The 20574-nt window shown below is 40.0% G+C and overlaps 1 long non-coding RNA gene and 1 pseudogene across 1 annotated transcript in view; one reads left to right on the forward strand and one right to left on the reverse strand.

Annotated features, from left to right (window-relative positions):
* Nucleotides 1-20574, reverse strand: part of LOC140850100 (uncharacterized) — a 45837-nt gene that overhangs the window by 10833 nt on the left and 14430 nt on the right. The window lies entirely within an intron of this gene.
* LOC108397789 (zinc finger CCHC domain-containing protein 17 pseudogene) lies at nucleotides 3181-5882 on the forward strand (annotated as a pseudogene).

A 20574-nucleotide genomic window follows, 5' to 3' on the forward strand; every position in this document is an offset into this window, starting at 1 on the left:
CTCATTGTGGTTTTCATTTGCATTTCTCTAATGATTAGTGATTTTGAGTAGCATTTCATGAACTTAGTAGCCATTTGTATACCTTTTTTGGGTAAATTTGTATTCAAGTCCTTTGCTGTTTTTTTGAATTGAGTTGCTTGGTTTAATATTGTTGAGGTTTAGGAGTTCTTTGTATATTTTGGATATGAATTCCTTATTATATATAATATTACTTATAAATATTTACTCCCACTCTGTAAGTTGCCTTTTCTTACTCTATTGATAGTGTCCTTTGATGCACAAAAGTTTTTAATTTTGGTGAAGTCTAATGTACCTATTTTTATTTTTGTTGCCTGTACTTTTGGCATTACATCCAAGAAATCATTGCCAAGTCCAATGTCAAGAAATGTTTCCCCTATGTGTTCTTCTAATAGTTTTATTCTTTTAGCTCTTACTATAGTAAAGTAAAAAAAAAATTATGTAAAAACTGTTAAAATCTCTTTATATGTTCCGATCTTTGATCTATTTTGGATATGGTATGATATATGAGCCCAACTTCATTCTTCTGCATGTTGATATCATTTTCCCAACATCACTTGTTGAAAAGATTGTCCTATCCCTGTTGAATAATCTTGGCCCCTTTGTGGAAAATCTAATATGTGGTGGTTTATTTGGGGATCTTTATTATATTCCTTTGGTCTGTATGTCTGTCTTTGTGCTAGTGCCACAGCATTTTGATTACTGTAGTAAAATCTGTTTTCAAGATTGTTTTTGCTATTCAGGGTCTCTTGAGATTCCATATGAATTTGAGATGTATTTTCCTATTTCTGCAGAAAAAAAGTCATTGGAACTTAGATAAGAGTTTCAATGAATCTATAGATTTCTTTGGGTGGTACTGACATTTTAACAATATTAAATCTTCCAGTCCACAAACATAGGATGACTTTTCACTTATTTACGTCTTTAATTTCTTTCAGCAATGTTTTATAGTTTTCAGTGTACAAGTCTTTCACCTAGTTGGTCCAGTTAAGTAGATTTTGTTTTCCAGCATTCTAAGTCTCTGCACTATAAGAAAATTACCTTTAATTTTTCCTGTTTATATATAACACTTTATTGGTGTTTCATAGTATTTCATAATATTCATAATACTGAGCTCTGTAAGGAACACACATGCATTTGCACACACACACACAACATTCACATATATGTAGTAATTTTCTCTTGCTTTTTAAGTTGTTATTTTTTTTTATTTGATTTTTGTCCCTGTTTTAAATTAGAGAATTATTTTCTTTTATGACTACTGCTGGATTATGCATTGTTACTAAAGAGTGAAGCACATGCAGACTGATTATAATTTCTATGCTAAGGTCTTGTCCTTTGTGAGTTTCTAAGTAGAGTATCTGGAGGGAAACTTGCAGCTATGGAAAGGGTATTTATAGAGGACCTTGAAGGCTGAGGAGTCTATGATTGGACAACTGCATTTGGTACATGCAGGTTTCTAATACATTCAAGGATGTATTAGGGTTGCTTTGCAGTACTGACCTTTACCTGGTAAACATGTGGACTTACAGGAAGTTTGTAGAATATTGAACTGGAACTGGGTTATATGAAAGAGTAAACCCCTTAGGAGAAGGCAAATGGGGTCATCCTGAGCTTGGTGGAATCGTTACCTAATTCATGACAAGTGATAACAGCAGCTGCATGTAACCTTTTACAGAACACTTAGGAACCCCAAGAAAGTTCCATCTGGGTGTGTGCTATGTTGTCTCCTGCTCATGGGATTCTCTCTGTAATTTTTCATATTTGCCATGAATGAAATTTAACTGTGCCTTTACCTTTCTATCAATTGTACTAGTCAGTTAGTAGAGTTCCACTCAAGCATCCTGCTTCAGAATGCCCCTAAGTTATTTTCTGCCAGACCTGTTGCCTCTAAGTTCTGTACTCCTGGTGCCCAATTCCTTCAGAGAACTTTTTTTCCCTCCTCATGCTGGGGTAGGAGAGGGGTTGCACCTGGCTGTATGGAGGTAGGAGGAGATGTATGGGTGTGGATATTCCTTGCAAAGGTATGTAGTCCATTCCTCTCCCATGCCTCTGTTCCTGGGTCCTTCTGAACTTCTGTGACCCAGGCTAGTTGCCTCCTATTAGTCACCCCTTTTTTTAAACACATAAGTATGTTGTCAGTTTTTCTTCCACTTTTCATCTCCCAGAAACTCTGTTGGTATCCCTCATCTGCTATCCTTTTCTTCTCAATTCTATTTTCCCTTTAGGATTTATATGCTTTTGGATATACTCCCACTTTGATGGCATCGCAGGAAAAAGTAGTGGTAATGATATGTGTTTAAGCCCCCAGGTTTAACCCAAAGCCCTTGTAGTTCTCTTAACAACACAAAGAATATTTGTGCTAATTTTATATGTGAAATTTCATGGTTACTCAATTAGGGGGTGAGGCTATGTTTGGAACATAGATCTGTCTGATGCCAAAGCATATGCTATCAGGCTAGATCATGATATGCTTGTCCTTATAAAACACCTCATGCTCTAATTAAGCAAAGTTTGTATTTAAAGAAAACACGTCCATTAATTTAATGCAGGGCAGTCTTAGGCAAGATCAAAACATTTTAGTTATATTTTTCCTGGTAAAGAAGGAAACTTATTCCTAAGTCCTCAAGTGATAATATACCTCAGAAAAAAATTTTCAGCTCATATGTACTGTGCTTCTTCATTGCTACATGTAAGAATTTAGTACTCAAAATAATAAGAATAATAGAAAATACGTATTGTACAAATTTAATATGCACTTCAATTTTCTATGTTTTGCACGACTTATTGTATTGTAATCTATGTCTATCTCTTTTCCTTTAGTGTATATTTCTTTTTTTTTATGTGATCTCAGTAGGCGAATAGCAATTACCCCCTGGGAATGCATGTGCTTTTTCTAGTAACAGAAGCCCTTGGAAATATTGCCTAAGGGTCAAGAATCAGGACATTACCTGGATATGTGTTATCCATTGTCTAAACTCTACTTTCTTGGTTTTAGGTTTCAAAACCAAGGCTGGTTGTACAGTTGATTAGGTATTAATTTCATATTTTTTACACAAAGTAAAAGAATGATGGGACGCAGCAGTGAGACCTGGAACAAACACAGAGACACTTGAATTAGCCTTAGCATGAGAGAAATGGAGTAGCCACAGAACATTAAGGATGAATTCAGGAAGACCTGAAACTTTGGGTGTGGGAGTCCAGCTCCAGCCTAGGGGTGGGATGCCCGAAGGTGCAGGACGGAGTCGGCATATGGAGAGACAGGACACGGAGTCAGATGGAGGTGGTCTCTCAACAAACTGCTGATGACAGCTTTATTTATACCATTTTGCACAAGGATATGATTATTTTTTATTATTCTGATAATTAATTAGTATAGGCAGTTGGTTAAAAAGTATAGGCAACCTTTTTTCTTTCTTTTACTTTCTAATCTATTCATGATTGGTCAAGCGTTAGAGACAGGTGACTGTTTTTCTGTTCCTTGACCGAAACTTTTCCTATCAACATGTACTCTATTGTGTTTTACGTTTCTATGCAACACAGTTTCTAAGTAGTGCATGTGACCGTAGGAGCGTGCAGTATGTAGCAGCGACTATGGAGTCTATCAGCTCAGGGTGAAATACAGGTCACCTAGTGCCACAGTTAGCTCGGATTCTTTCCCACAAAAATATCCTTAGAGGCTTTAATAAATTTATAATCAATCTAAAATCATAAACTCATATCTTCACTTTATACCCCTTTATAGGGCACAGTAGGCAGCAAACTAAATTTCATGAGATGATTAATTAAGTGTCAACAGGGTTATTCCATTCAACATTATCTCATAACTTTATTTCTAGAAAACTTTCCATCACTAGTTTCACTAGCATTGTAAACAAGGGGGGCATTCCCAGTGGAAATGGGGTGGTCAAAGTTTGACTAACTGAAGTAGGTTTTGGTACTTTATGCCAAGATCGCCATTTAGCCCCTGCGTGTTCCATTCTTCAGGAGCACCATCCTGAAAAGCTTTTGGGAAGTTTATGTTCTCATCCTTTCCACACTGCTCAGCAAAGGTTAGTTAACCCTTGGCAACAATGCAAGCAAAAACAAAGCCAATAGTATAATGGAAAATAATAAAATCAAGGTGGGTAATAGAGGGAGCCAGCTGCGAAGGCCCCTGCCTTATGGGGGTCTTCTTCCAGCCTGAGCTTCGCTACACAGCTTGAGTAGCATGGCTCCCGGCATTTGGGGAACTTGGCTGTCTCTACACTATTTTCCAAGGTTGTTATGGTGACAGACTATGGAGCCCTTATCAAAATCCCAGACTGCCAGAAGTAAGATCTGGTCCATCAAACTCACGTGTCATCCTGTGGTATCGACAACCTTCTGGATAGTAGAAGTCAGATACCAAGTGTGGGTAAAGCTTATTGCTCAATAGATGAAAAACAGTAGGATGAAGTGCCCCTCTCCACAAAAGTGGCCAACCAAGGGATCAGGAAAGACTTCAACTCAAATGTTATCATTGGGCAAGAAGAGGGATGCAGGCAGTCCTCCCAGGATCACACTGGGCAGAAGGTCACCCTCGATGCTATCTGGAACACCACCTGCAAGAAGTGTGGCTCTAAAGGCCACTTGGAAAAGGATTGTTCATGCAAAAAGGTGGGACCAAATGCTCTCTGAAACCGGATGAAGAGAAGGAGAAGCAGTCACCAGAGTTTCAGAAGGCTGACCCCATGAGGAATTCTTCCAGAAAAAGAAAGAAGGAAAAGAAGAAAAAGAAACAGAGATAGAAAGTCATCTGACTCTGACAGCTCAGGCTCTGAGAGTGATGCAGACAAAAAGTCAAGACACACAGCTAAAGACAGCAGCACAGCAAGGCAAATGAAGCCCAGAAAAGCACAAGGAGTGAGAGTGGAAAGAGTGGAGAGGGTGGTTGAGAGAAGAAGGAACCAGGAGCCTTGTGCCTTGAATCCCAGGCTCCTGGAAAGACTCAGTAGTAAGAATACAGCCTCCCACTCCACTGACTTCTCCCCGATGGGAGATGGTTCCCCTCATGCAGCAGGCAGGTTTGGGAGTTAGATGTCAAAAGCATCTGCCTGAATGAGTTGTTGTTCCTGTATCATTCCTAGTCCCTTGCAGCTCATCCATGCATTTACCCAACATCCTCATTCAGGAGGAAGTCCTATTAACTTCTCCAGCTGCCACTATCAGAGCCAGATTCCCGTACAGGAGTCCAGGATAGAGCAACAGGCACTGCTGTGGAGGTAAGTCTGGCTGTAGTTGGAGAACAGAATGATTGGTCCTTCCCATTGTTCTGCCCTGAGCTGATTGATGGCTTATCTCTGCTGCTGCAATACAGGGGCAGAGGGAGACTGGCAGGAGGATGGAGACCATGGCAAGAAGTGGTGCTCACATTTTCCATTCCCCCATCATGATTCCACTGTGCTAGAAGTGACAGCCAGTGGTCACAGCCACCAAACCATTTTTTGAAGTTACAGAGTTTTTGTGTGACGTTCCACCAGACCACTGAGCCAGACAGTCAAGCCAAGATCATTGTTTTACTGTGAATTAAACAAGAAAAAGAAAGAAAGAGAGAAATAGAGAGAAAAAGAGAGAGAGTAAGAAAGAAAGAAAAAAGAAAGAAAGAAGAGAGAGAGAGAAAGAAAGAAAGAAAGAAAGAAAGAAAGAAAGAAAGAAAGAAAGAAAGAAAGAAAGAAAGAAAGAAAGAAAGAAAGAAAGAAAGAAAGACAGGAAGGAAGGAAGGATGGAAGAAGGAAAGAAAGAATGGGAGAGAGAGAGAGAAAGAAGAAAGAAAGAAAAAAAGAAAGAAAGAAAGAAAGAAAGAAAGAAAGAAAGAAGAAAGAAAGAAAGAAAGGAAGAAAGAAAGAAAGAAAGAAAGAAAGGAAGGAAGGAAGGAAGGAAGGAAGGAAGGAAGGAAGGAAGGAAGGAAGGAAGGAAGGAAGAAAGGAAGAAAGAAAGAGAAAGGAAGAAAGAAAGAAGGGAAGAAAGGAAGAAAGAAGGGAAGAAAGAAAGGAAGAAAGAAGGGAAGAAAGAAAGAAAGGAAGGGACAGGAAGGAAGGAAGAAAGAAGGGAAGAAAAAGAAAGGAAGGGACAGGAAGGAAGGAAGGAAGGAAGGAAGGAAGGAAGGAAGGAAGGAAGGAAGGAAGGAAAGAAGGAAGGAAAGAAGGAAGATGGTCTCTTATTCTATGCCTTTCAAGATAGGAACAGAGAGACTACAGAGTGGTGGCTGATGGCATGGACTTAGGTTCTTCATTGGGCTTTGTACAGATCCTTGGGCCTCGTGTGATCCTGGAGTCTTATACATCCCTAAACATAGAGGGTTCTTGTTTAGAAAAGGCAGCTATAAGAACAATGTCTACCTCAGGGAGTTTTTGTAACTATTAAAGAGGAAATTCAGATAAAGGATTTAATATGGTTTTTGGTCCATAATCAGAATATAATAGCACTTTAGGGCAAGTGCTATTACAACACAATTGTGGTTCAAAGGCTTTACTGGCTAGACCCCTGGTAAGGCTAATGACATGGAGGTAAACGGAAAGAAGAGCGGGTGCTTATAGGAGACACCACGGCTGACTGAGGATCACTGCACAAGAATAGAGGGTTATTACAGGAGAAACCAAGGTTATCTGAGGACTACTGCAGGCCACACATCCCACTGGTTATTAGGCAGAGCCTCATCATTTTGATCCTGCACCAGCCCCTTGAGCTGGGCAGTCTCCCACTTCCCAGACAGGGAGGTGAGTTAGCTGGCCAGGTGGAGATGGAACTGGAATTCAGATTCCTGTTCGCCTGGCTCCGAAGTCTATTTTCACCCTTTTTAGCATGTAGTTTGCCAAAGCCAGATGTCAAACTGACTTGAAGTCAAGTCATCTGTGGCGCTGTATTCCATTTCTGGTTATTTCGTTAATGTTACATTATTATATGTAAAGTGCATTCCATTTCTCCTTCTCTCTTTAAATCATCCTTAAGGAGGATTAACAATAATTGTCCTTCATCTCTAATGTGGTATTAAAGAATAATTTCATGAACTGTTTCAGAGGGCAAATCCCTAGATTAAAAAGAATAATCAAATTTTAGAACTAGAAGGGTCTCTAGGGATCATCTCGGAGAACTTGCTCATTTGACTGAGGAAGGAACCCTGGCATAATAACAACACTCTTGCCCATGTTCTGACAATGAGTCACTTGGGGTACTTGGCTTCCCTGCTAGTGAGGCTTAGGTTAAGGCAAGGACTGTTTGGGCTGAGAGCAGTGAGTCACGCTTTCTTGTGATGCAGACCCAACCACCCCCCTTTAGGCATCCTTCTCTCTCCTGGAATTGGGGGAAGAAAAGCAGCACAGCTGCATCCTGGGCTCACAGACATCTGGTCAACTTCAAGATTCTCTAATCCATTCTTATAAACTTCTTGCCCATAGCTAATCAAAGTAGTTTCTAATATTTACAGTGGACTTATTAGGAAGTATTTGTAATACATAAAATGCATCTAGTGCATAGATTTCAGTACATTGCTTGTTCCTTATCCTTTCATATTTGCATTGGCCAGCAGAAGCTAGACAATCAGGGTTCCAATGCATCGTCAAAATTGCAGAAGAGACACGGGCACAGTCAGCAGGTTGGATATGCCATAGATGTCTGTTGAGAGGGCACAACATAAGTCTATCCCAATATGTATCGAATATGTACCTTGCTTTCCAACATCTACACCTCTATGTTCCATTGAAAACTAAAATCAGTAGTTTTCTTAATTCTTTCAACAGATGCTTATTCAACTTTTACCTTTGAGAAACAGCCAGTGAATCTTACTAATGACCACAGTGGAAAGGGAGATGATTTCTTCAGTCAGTTTGGATGCGAACAGTGGCCCCCACCTCTGCCTCTGCATTCAGGATGTGCTATACACAGTACACAGGGCAGGAATTAAGATTCCCATGGTGCCCTTATTAGAAAGTGAACAGGTGCCAAGCTACACGCACATGAGCAGAAAACAAGGAACACAAGCTGCTGGCTCAACCTGTGGTGATGAGCGCAGCAGAGAAAGGGCAAGACCGTTACCACAGGTCCTATACTCAAAGATGAGAACTATGAAGCAGTATTCGCTACATTTTTTTCTTTAAGTTTGTAAATTTGAAACTAATTTACTTGAACATAGCCAATCTATCATGAAACATCAGGAAAAAACAAAATTCATCTTTTTTTAGAAGAATGCTTCTAATTCTGGATTGGTCTTTCTTGCTGAATTCACCAAATCAATACTGTCAACAATAAAGGCATGTGATTGCCCAGCATGAGGCCCCTGTCCTGAAAGACAATGGGAAAAATGGAGAAAAGAGTCTCATTGCTTCTGCCATTAGCCCCTTAAATTGATTGTGTTGATTGTTTTCCAAAAGCCCAGGAAAGAAAGGAACAATTTAAGAAACAATGAGATTTGGACTTGAGCACAAGACTCTGCAAAGAGGGAAGGACACCTTTGAGAGGTGTTCACACAAAGGGGTGACTGTCAAAACCTTTTCTACCTGCAGGGGTGGCCTGAGTCCTATTTTTGAGCACTCTTTGTTCAGACTGTCTGGCAGTCAAAGAAAGAAAAATGATTTTTTTTCATTAGAGAAAAATGATTAGGGGATGCAAATCTGAGCACTGAAATTGAGAAGTTTTCCAAAGTAATAAGAGTTACTGAGAACTTTTCAGCTTTTCTAAAACCCATCTGTGAGACAGCTAAGGGGACAGGTCATTAACCTCGGTGAACAAGGAAGAAGTCAGTCAGTGCTCATTAGGGGCCGGTGAGGGTGGGGTTTCATTCAAGCGGGCTAACTCTGCGTCCTCTTCTTGTAGTGACCCCAGGTCATTTTAAAGGAAAGGTTTGACTCCCTCCTTGGGTGCACACCCTTCCCTTTCCTATCCACCACCATCCCCTCTGTCTTGTTCTCTAACATCCTAAACCTTCTTGCTTGTCCCCCCGAAACCCAATGCTGCCCATAACTTTCAGGGATGAAAAGAAAAATGGGAAGCTTATTAGGAGATTCTAGTGACCAATGCAACAACCCTGGAAAATGCCACTCATGTGACCTGCTCAGTCACTGCCTCGCAACCAATACTGGGGGGGCCCCAAACTTACAGCTCAAAATTCCTGATGATCGCCAACTCCATCCTCAGGCAAGAGGACTACAAAGGGCCTTAGATTAGGCATCCCAGTAACTCCACATCAGGCAGGCCCAGTGGCTGGCCTCAGACTGGCGCTGTGACTCACTCTTCTTACCAGCCATGCCATCTCTCTTCCATTGAGAGCTGCATGTTTACCAAGAAGGCAACCTACAACCAGTCAAGGGTCAAGCTGGTGGTTACAGCTGCTGAGGAGGCCTGAGATGTTTCCTTAAGCATTTTACTGGAAAATCCCCACTTCATGTCTTCCAAACTATTGAAAGCGCTGTCCACCTGCCCTACTCACTCCCCACTTCCAAAATCCCACCCAACAACACCAGAGTTCTGCCTGACTGTCCTCAGCCTCAACCTACAAAAATCCTGCCATAATCTCCTTGTTGGTGAAACTTCGCTTTCCCTTGCCTAACATGGATACACTTAATAATCAACAGTTGTCCCTAATGGCCTGGTGGGACCCTCCACATTCCCAGTTGGTAAGGGCACCTCAAGTGTCCTCAGGAAAACTCCCCAATCTCTGCCCAAATGTTTTCAGGTGTGGCTGACTGTACTTCCATTTCTAGGTGTGAGCGTGTGACCCAGGCCTAGGTACCTGTTACATCCCTTTGGAATAGTTTTGGACATGTGAACAAGCCAGGCAACTAGAGCCAATGAATGTCAAACTCAGACTTGTTCTAAAGCTATTAGTAAATGAACATTTTTCTTTGTATTGGGGTTGTTAAGTTGATCAACGGTAAGCTTGGAGCTTCTGGAGGTCATTTTGAAACTCTATAAAAGAGGCTACTTGAAATAGAGGGGAAGTGACTCTTGGGGACATTATTATGAGCATACAACCAGCATGCCTCAGCTCCATATGGGCTTTCAGATATGTGACCCTATTAGGTCCCTTTTTCATTTAGGCTAATTTGAGTTAGGTGTCTAGAGTTTGTAATCAAAAAAATTTATACCCCGAACATTAGTAATTGAGTTATTGCCCATTCCTTGTGGACAAAACTCTGCTTTGTACCCTTTTCAAGTAACTGGAACCCTTCCTTCCTCACTCCTCCCCTAACCTATATTTGCTATAATATTGTTTCCAAATATTTGCTCTTTCTCTAAAATGGGATTGGCATCCCCACTCTGTGTTAAGTGATCTGCGCTGTATCCCAGGGAAGAAGGATATGGAATCTGGACTTGGCCCAGCTGTGCTTTGGCCAGTGAGTCACAAATGGTCGTGACATCAGCTTTATTTATCCAGAAGTTTTGCAGTATGTGGGTTGCCCCTGGTGTTCTTGCTTCCATGCCCTCTGCCATGAGAATAAACAGGTCTCATGTAGAAACGTCTCCTTCAACCTGGGTGCCAGAACTGAGCAGGGCCCAGAAGAGCTTCTCAATGCCGGCAAAACGGAAGCCGATCTACATCTCTCATGTCACGTAAGCAAGAAATTCTTCTGTTGTTATTGCAAAGCCCCTCAAATCCCTCAAATTCCAACAGTTAGTCACTGTTGTCAAACTAACACATCTTAGTTACTCTTGTATAGTATTGCCTTGATATAACTATTCTGTTCTTGAATTTTCAGTTGGCAAGCGCCTTGTTACCTGCTGCAGGTCTGAATCTCATAATCCCGAAGGGAAAAGGAGCTAGAGATTCTGGAAAAGCAGGAGTCAGGGTTGGGAGAGTCCCTCTGAGATGGCATGAGTTCAACGACTTGTGCTGGAACCTTCAGAAACAATTGAGAAGCTGATTACAGAAGCTGGAGGAGAGACAGAAAGAGCAATAAAACTGTAAGCATCCAGATCCTACGAGGAGCAAAGAGCCAAGAGTTTAGAATCAAAAGGCTGAAACTATTAAGAGCAGGAGAATTAGACCTGGCAGATCTGGAAAAGGTATAGGGTGGGGAAAGTGAGATGTGAATATTTCATTAAGTCCACAATAAAGGGTCTTGATAGAGCAGATACCACTGCTACCCCTGTCTCTTCCCATGGCCCCAGTGCTGGGATGACCCAGTGGACGGCTCTGATGCATGTCAGGCCATCCTTGAGGTGGTGGGAAGATTCCATAACAGTCTACCAGTCCATGTTCTCTCCATTGCCACCGGCAGGAGAATGGAGCATGATGCCAGCAGCCTGGAGCCCCCTCATCTGTAGCCCCATTTTCCCCAGCAGCACTTTTCAGAAATAGTGATTTAGGCATTGCTCTCAGGAAGAAAACCAGGCAGGTCTTCAGCTCAGATTGTGTCCCCTAAATCTTCTGCCTGTGTGCATTTGTTTTCTGCTGTACCATGGCATGTCAGAGGGTGTCATGGTGTGACCCCAGATGCTAAAAGCAGTGGGAGAGGGCTGTGGTTGCTGTGGAATGGCGTCTTCTGCATAGAAAGTGCAGAGAATTACTGTTCTCCAGCTCTGCAGTGGGAGGGGAAGTAGGCCCACTGCAGAGCCTGTCAGACAAGCAGCAATAGAGGTGCTCCTTTACAAGTGACCCATCTCTAAGACCCATCTGCAGGTGAAGGGTGCAAAATGAGGGGATTTTCTCTCTCTTGGAGACAGACACTTTGAACAACACTTTCCTGGGATGGAAATGAGGTCTCTCTCGATTTAGGTGTGGGTAAATCGGGGAGGTGGAAACCATCCCTCCTGTGCAAAGTGCTGGTGGCTAGAATGGATGGAGTTGGGTGCTGGGAATAAAGGATGAGAAGTCTTTGAATTCATGCTGTCTCAGAGGGGGCCTCCCAGGCCTGGCTCTTACTGCCCCAGAATCTCTTGCCCCTTTTCCCTTTGGGTAAGTGGGTGACATTTCTAATACTCTGCTTTTATTGTGGCTATTTGATACATGTTCTACTCTGTTATTAGAATCTAAACTTTTTGTATATTTTCTTTTTCATCTTTTAGGCCCCTAAGCACAATGTTCCTTGTACTGTGAGTAATAATAATTCAATAATATTTCACTACTAACAATAACATAGTGGCAACAAATGGTTAACTAAGTGAATGAATGGCATAGATCTACATAGAACTGCCAAGGAAAAAATAGCCTTAATGTGTTTTTTCACAGAGTACATTTATTTACAGAGTTTTTGTTGTTGTTAGAGATGGAACAAAAATGAAAAAAATGTTAGATAGCCAAAAAAACACCTTAAGTTGTTAATTCCAGACTTAGAAAAAGAAAATGCAATAAGCAGGAAGACATTAAATAAATAATAATAAATAATATCTAAATCAGTTTCACAATAATTATTTGAAAAGGGAGTCATTTTCCAAAGCTGTTCACATTTTATCACTTCCGTTAAAGACTTCACCCAGGGAGTTGTGGCATCTTTCTAATAAATCATCCTAGGTATTCAAGCCATTGTTGTCTAACAGCAGAGCCCTTAATCCTGCTGTTTTATTTACTAATCTTGTATGGCAATAGAGTTAGTTTGTAAAGATGGGAAAAGATCTTACATAGTTGACTAATTATCTAGGGCTCCAGGATAATTCTTAGAGGGGTGTTAATAGCAGGCGCCTCTCTGTAAGCCTCTGCTGTGGTTTTTCTTGCATCAAAGTAAAGAGTGCATGTATTACAAGAGGGTAAAGTCTCTAAAGGTCTCTTCCGTCTCAGAAAAAAAATGCCTTTGAAGAATGTAGGCTGTACACAGTCCTATTAAGGGTGTATTGCACAAAGCTTTATGCACACTGAACCATAACATTTATAAGAAAGATTGAATATTTTTAGAATGAGGGTTGTTGGGTTTTATTTTGTTTTGGTTTTAGTTGCTCCAGGTACTATTATAATTATGCAATGATTGGAGATACTCTTAGGATTTCACTGTTAATTTCTCATTTTTTATGCTCACCAGCCAGTTAAATTTAGATTAGTAAAGAATAATTCACTTCTATCACTGTCAACTCCACAAGTGTGGTTAAACAGAACCGAAGCTGAGAGTTAGAGACCAGAAACTCTGCTACCTACCAGAGTTTAGTAAACCAGGCACCTGGAATTGTTTTGAAGGTAGCAGAAATGGGTAGGCTCTGATATGTCTATGTTTTCTTACCAATTTTTAGCTGATGAGTGAGTGCATCTGGGAAGTATACTACCTTGCCTTATAGAACACAGTATTTTAATCCACCAGTAAATAATTAATAGGTATTCATCAATATATTTTACTAGGCACTATAAGAGATATAAATGTTAAAGAATAACTCCTGCCCTTAAGAAACTCATAATCTCATGTTCTAGCTAATGCAGAATAAAATAAATATTTAGTCCCCTTCAGGTTCCAGGTTAGATTGCCAGTCTTAGAAAATTTAACCAGAATAATTCCAGAAATGGAAATGAGAAGCTGGTTTTAGGAGGCAGCAGGAGACAAACAGTTCAGGTCTGGATGCATTCATTTGAAGTGAGGGAGACAGGACCAACTGAAAGGCAGTGTCCTAGAAGCAGCTGAAAGTAGAAGATTGGAGATCCCAAGTGGCATGTACTGTACACATCCTGATCAGGATACAGTGATCAAAGCGTAGGGGGAAAGCCCTTCCTTCTGCCTTCTGAGGTTCTTCAGCTTGCTCTTTGAAATAAACTGACAACAGATAGATTAACAGGAGAAGGATGACACATTTACTAAGTTTTGATACATGTTCTGTGCATCACAGGGAAAAAAGTGAATCTTCAAAAAAGCAGTGAGATTTGAGAGTTTACATGCCTGTTTTAATAGGGGAAAGGGAGAGGGTATGTAGCAATTTAGGGGAGAGTAAATGATTTTTAGGAAAGATGAATGGGCCCTTGTAAGAATAGATGGGAGATGTGCACAGTGTGTCTGGGTGTGGTGTCAGCTTCCAGCGTCCTCTCCTTGTGATGAGCCAATCTTCCCTGGAGGATGAATCCTCCAGAAAGGGGATTTAAGGCAATAGTCAGTATACCAAAGTGGCACATTTTGGGATGACATGTTCTGAACTTCCAAAGAAATCAAAAAAATGGACAAGTTCCTTGAGTGGCCAAGTAAAGTGGAAGAGAAGCAGATGCCCTCAAATGGAGCTGCAGGGCATGGCTATAGTTAGGGGCTAGAAGGGAAAAAGACAGAGAAGTTAGAAAAAGAAGAACTGTTTCCAAGTTGGACTCCCAGTTTCCCTGATTTCTAATTAGTTCCAGAGTCCTGCTACTGTCTCTAGAGTTGTACACACAGTGTCTGAGAGGTCTGGAAGATGGAGGGCCAATGAACATCAATGGTGATGGTGAACATAGGTTGGTGAGCAGAAAAACCAAGGGCTTTAGTTAGTCAGCTACTAACTGTATCATAAAAAGCTTTGTATCCTTCCATAGGTTGGTTAACTCCACAGGGCTGAGTACTACGGAGACCATGATTAATGATTCAATCTCTCAAAGGAATATTTATTTGCAGATGATTCTCTAAGCTTTGGGTAATAAATAAATAAACAAGTTAAATAAATTAAAAGCTCTACACCACTGGTTATGTGGTTATGTGGAATACTGGAGAAAGAGATAGATGATGTTTAGTACAAATACATTTCAATCAGGACATAAAAGACACCTCAAAGTACATCCCCACATGAATGTTGTTGATGAAAAGAAAATCCTAGAATAAAACTCCAGAAAAGAGTTATTGGAGTATCATTTCAGCTAGGTTTAGGACAGCTGCCAGAGAAACACAGTTCTTCCAAAGAAGAAAAGTGCTCTGGGAAGGAAAGCTTTCTTCCAAGGTTATAAATCAGGATTCCAGTAGCTACGTTCTACAGATTAGTACACACAGAAATCAACAGTACAGGCTTTTGTTTTAGGGGGGATATTTCGAAATTACCTAGGCACAAGGTAATTTCGTGAAACGACTCAGATGAAAAGCAGATGTATTATGTCTGCCCTGCAGACCATAAATCAGGTCTTTGGTTTAGGTAACCCAAGCATTAAGGCCAGGCACTTCTCAGAAGAGTGTATCCTTCGCATTTCTTCTTGACAATGTTTTAACACGTGGCACAGGCCATGCTGCTCATGCTGTTTGACAAGGTCCAGGCACGAGGAGGAATCCTGAAAACAGGAAACCTCATAGATGGCGCCTGCCAATTCCCACACTTATTTTTGCAGTTATGATGTTGGTGATTGGGCTCATATATGAGAAATCTTATGTATTTAAAATTTATTCATCTTTAGTAAATAACATAACCTAAAATATTGATCAAAGCAGCAATTCCAGAAACAAAAGCAGTGTTACGAGACCAACTATTCCAGGCATACTGCCACAAATAAGTGACGCAGAACAACTCAGGCCTCTCAAAACTAGATGCAGTTTGTCCTCCCTTTTGTAACAATTCAAATATGACTAACCAGGATTTCTTTAGAATATTGGCAGAGAAGGATTATGGGAACCTGGGCCATGGAAAAACCCATTCTCCCAAGAAACTTATATGAAACAGCAAAGTAGTAGAAATTAATAGTCCCCATTGCCCACAGCCCTCTTTATGTTGCTTATAATATGAGAAGAGTATCCCCTTTGAAGAAAAATTTATGAGCAAAATAGGAAGACTTACATTTATAAATATCCCATATATAGAAGTTTATAATAAATTCATGACAGAATATTATTATATTAATAGTAAGATAGTAAGAGAAGATTTAGTGTTATTATATAAAAGATAAAGAGGACTGCAAGGCCCTAGTGCCTATAGATGCAGGAGGAAAGGTGTAAACATCTGAAATTGTAAAATGAATATTATGAAAGAATATGATGTTTTTATTGTATTCATAGGAATGTTGAGGAATGTTAAAACTTATAGGTGATAAGAATACCATCCCTAGACTTTAGATGTAAGCCTAAACCCACATGTGTAGGATAGGATTTAATTAATACTACATTTAATAACCAAAAGACATATAGCTTGCATTTTATATAACTTGCTTAAACTTTATATAGCCTTAGACACATATCTTAAACTCTATATAATTTTACACACTTATAAGTAAAAATCATAGCCTACACTCTTAGCCCACACACTGTCTTACGCCATTTCCTGTCTAGCACCTAGCACGTAACCTACATCCCTGGCCAAAAAGGTTAAGGGAAAGTTAAACATTAAATGTTACAAGAAAGCTGTTCAAATAAAATGATAACATCTGTAATGAGCCAGAATTATGCAAAAACTGAAAGCAAAAAACATTGTACCATCCATGATCAAAGAAAATGTGTAATGTTATGTAAACTTTAAAAAGATATAAAAATAAAGACCCTGCCGCTTGATGTCAGGAGATGTTACAACCTTAACTGGGTGTTTCATCTCCTCACTCATCTCCTCACTCGCCGACGCTGTCGTTTCCTTCGTGACCCACACCTCAGCTGGAGCTGGACTCCGGCAAACACATTCACTTAAACTATAGAAAGAAAAGAGTGCAAGATGGCCTTTTGTTTTGGTGTACACAAGTCACCAATGATTTCATGGAAATTGCAGCTATTTCTTTAAATCTTTCAGCAGCTCATTTTTGAAGGAATGTGTCAATTTCTCAGCTTTCTTGCTTACTTCTCTAGATCCAAGAAAATTAGGCCACTATGAGAGTAAATTTTCTGGGGCACCACAGCATCCTTTTGGGTAAGTCAGACAAATTAAGCCAGAATAGAGTGTGGGAATCCACATCAGAGGAATACAGAAATGGGGAGAATCTGGCTGAATGCCACCACACAGAAATATAGGATACAGCCCACAGGCCCTGCACTGGAAGCCCATTCTAATAGTCACATGCTCTGCCTTTGCAGGTGACGTGCACTGCATGCATCTAGATGCTCAGAAGTGTTTGCTCTTTGCCTCCACTAGTTCCTTTCACCCGGCTTACCTCTTCGGAAGAACTGTGTTTCTCTGGCAGCTGTCCTAAACCTGGACTGAAATGATACTCCAATCTACTTACCACAAAGATTTTACTAACTGGAAAACATTGCAATGTAATTAATCTATAGCAAATCACCATTTCACAGATGGTGTTTATCATTCTCAAAAGAATAAGCAAAAACGTTACTTCAAAAATTTGGCTCAGTAAGTAACTTTCCTCTGAAAAAGAAAAGGATTGTTTATGCTCTGTTCAAGTGCTCCAGTGTGGCTTTTCAGGATGTACAGAACTATTTGAAGGTTAAGTGAGGCTTTTTATATAGAAGGAAGAAGGAAGGAAACACACATTTTAAACTACACACTGTGTGCTTGATGCTATCGTAGACACTTATACATAACATTTCCATTTTATTCCATTTGTGGGGAGTTTTCAGTATTTGCAGTTGGAAGAAATTTCAATTTTCATCAGGGAAACAATAAGTGGATGTAAGAAATTTCAGTTTTCATCAGGCAAATAATAAGTGGAATTGGAGGTGACCAGAAGGACCGGATGGCATTGAAAAATATATTTTGAGCCCAGGTACCTTTGGCAGGTGCCATAAAATAGATGGGTATGAGAGGCACCATAGGCGAATGTGAGCAGTCAACTCTAAGAGCAAGCTTGTTTCATGAGGACAGACAACAGCAAATGAAAGTTGGCAGAATCACAGTTAGGTAAGAGGATGCACAGTTGAATCTGTATTAAAGAGGCCTAGGAGAGTAAGTAAATGAATGAGGTAAAAGGAAGATTGAGAAATTAAGAACCTGGGTGTTGTCTAGCTGCTCTCCAAATGTCTGCATAAATTTACACTCCCTCCAGTTGTGAAGGAAAGGACATTTCCCTCAAATTTGCCATTGCTTGATGTCATCAAACTGTAAACTCAAAACTATTCTAGGCTGTTAGAATTCCATTGGTTGTGGAGACGAGTGACTGAGTGGGCTGCAAGGGGGATTCCAAGGAGCTGGCAAGGTTCTGCTCTTGACCTGGCTATTGGTCACACTAGGGTTCAGTTGTGGAAATTCATCAGGCTGTCAGTCAGCATATGTACATATATTATATGTCAATCAAAATGTTTTAAAACTGCTTGACAATCTAAAGAAAGAATCTTGCTACAGTTTTAACGAGTTCCCCCAGTTACCTTGGAGACTGACAGGAGGTCTTCGAATTTATTGGTCACCTGTATTTCCACTCCACACTGATAAAAGAGACCTCAGCAAGTCATGGTGAAATTTTAATTTTCAAAGTTAAAGGAAAAACTTAGCAAAACATTCACTCACACACACACATATACAAAAACAAACCCATATATAAATTAAAATTTCTACTTCCACATAGAAAAAAAAATATCACCTAATTTATCTATAGTCAATCAAGCTTGCTTCAGATTTCACCTTCACAATGTTAAGTGCTTTACAACAATAAAGCCAAGAGAAGAAAACGGAAATATTGTCACATAGGAAAGAATTCTGAAATAAACCTCATATGTAACATTCCTATAAGTTTATCATGTATCAAATTCAAGGAAAGTGCAGGGTTTCATGTATATAGCTCCCTACAGAATACAGAAATACATAATAAAAACCAGTACAGCCATTTCACCATAACTTTTATTTGTGTGATCCACAATTATGATAGCTTGTAACTGAAATTCAGTGTTGCAATAGATTAGTATAAAGAAAAATTCAGTAAATCAATATATTGATAATCTGAACTGTTACAGTGAAGCTGTTGCCTCTCTTAGAGAAAATTTAGCAATAGCTTTTGACTTCTTCAGACTTCAATACGTGGAGAAGAATCTATTGAGGAAGCTCTAGTTAGATAATAGACAATGCTGTGTACCCTTAAATCATCTCTGGAGCAGTACCCGGAGGGTGTCCACCATGATCACCATTGCAGAAGAAAACTGTATATGAGAGAGACTGACTTGTCATTGCTTACTCCCTAGAATTTTGTACCATGTACACATAATATCTATTCAAAACAGATATAACAAAGATATAGTCTTTAAATGTAAAATAAATAATTATATAAGAATAAAACAAAAGGAAAAATGTCAGCAAAAAAGCTTACTTCAAAAAACAAGAAAAATTATTAAAAATATATCATTCTTATTCCTAATGAGAATCAGGAAGACATTAATTCAAATAAAAAATTTGTTATCAAGAAATATTAATTCATACAAAATTCTATTCTTGTGATAGGGATTCAACTGAACCCTGCAGACAAATTCCTGCCCTCATATATAATACATCATGGGTGGACTGTAACTTGGAGAGAAAGTATGCTCCCAGACTGGGACAAATAAAGCCAAAATCAGTCATAGGGAGAAACAAAGTGGGAGAAATCTATTTACTGCTTACAAGCCATCCTGTACTTCTGCTCACCCATGTATCTCACAACCAGCTGCAAAAGGACCCCACCAAATCTCTCTGGTCCAGGTCTGTACTCTTCGTTCCCACACCCTTTATAATCGTCAATTGATATGGAGATAGACTACTTCTCTCCACACCTTGGAAACACCTACTAATATGGAGATACACTAAGGCCAGTCAAGAGAGTCTGGAAATACTGCAATTTTACCCACAGTGACAATAAACTATTAAGAAATACAGGGACTAGAGAAGGATGGGAGATCGTTTCCTAAGTAGTGTGAGAGGAAAAGGCATCTCTGAGGAGGTGATTTTAGAACAAACTTGAAAGCCTATAATTATATGGGGAAAGAGCCTTCAGGTAAAGAGTAGAACCACTGTTGTTCCTGGTGTACACAGGGAACAGATAGCTTACCCGTGTAGCTGGGTGCATACGAGATGAACAAGGGGAGAGTGGTGGGCACTGAGGGCAATGGGTAGAGAGAGCGGCTAGTGCATGTTAGATGTGATCAGCTTTGATAAGGGATTTGAAATCTTAAGTGTAATATGATGTTATCGTAGAGTTTTGAGTAGGAGAATGATTTGAATCAGATTTTAGAAGGATCCCTTTGACAGCTGAGTGGAGAATGAACCACAGATGGGGTAGAAGTGGAAGCAGGAAAACCATTTTGTGGAAGCTAGTTCAATACTCCAGGTGAGACAGTGTGGTTTGAATCAAAGTCCACATGGTGGAAGCAGTGTATTTGGGTTTGTGCTGAGTGTCAGGCCAATTGAACTGTCTGAAGGGCTGGAATTGAAGATTGAAAGAAAGATGGGTCAGCGCGGCCTCACGGTTTTTGACCTGAGCACAGTTTTTGACCTGAGCAACCTGGTGAATGGAGATGCCATTTTCTGATATGGGGAAGACTATGGGAGGAGCAGGTTTGAAGAGGAAAATTAAGTAAACAGCTTTGATTTTTGACAAATTAAGATGTAGATACCCTTGGCTATCCAGTTGGTGATAATTGAGCACACAGTCATTTTATAAAATTCATTCAACAATTCAGGTCCAAGTTGGGGGGTGGAACTAAAAGTTAATGTTACAGGGCAGTGGATTATGGAATTGCCTTCTCAAAGGAAAGAATTCGGTCAGGAGATCCCATATGGAATTCAAGCTACATAGGGTTTTTTATGTAGCAAAGCAAAAGGAAAGTATGTTCCAAAGAGAGGAGCAGGCTG

The sequence above is a fragment of the Manis javanica genome, chromosome 6 (genome assembly GCF_040802235.1).
Source record: "Manis javanica isolate MJ-LG chromosome 6, MJ_LKY, whole genome shotgun sequence".
NCBI classification, from domain to species: domain Eukaryota; kingdom Metazoa; phylum Chordata; class Mammalia; order Pholidota; family Manidae; genus Manis; species Manis javanica.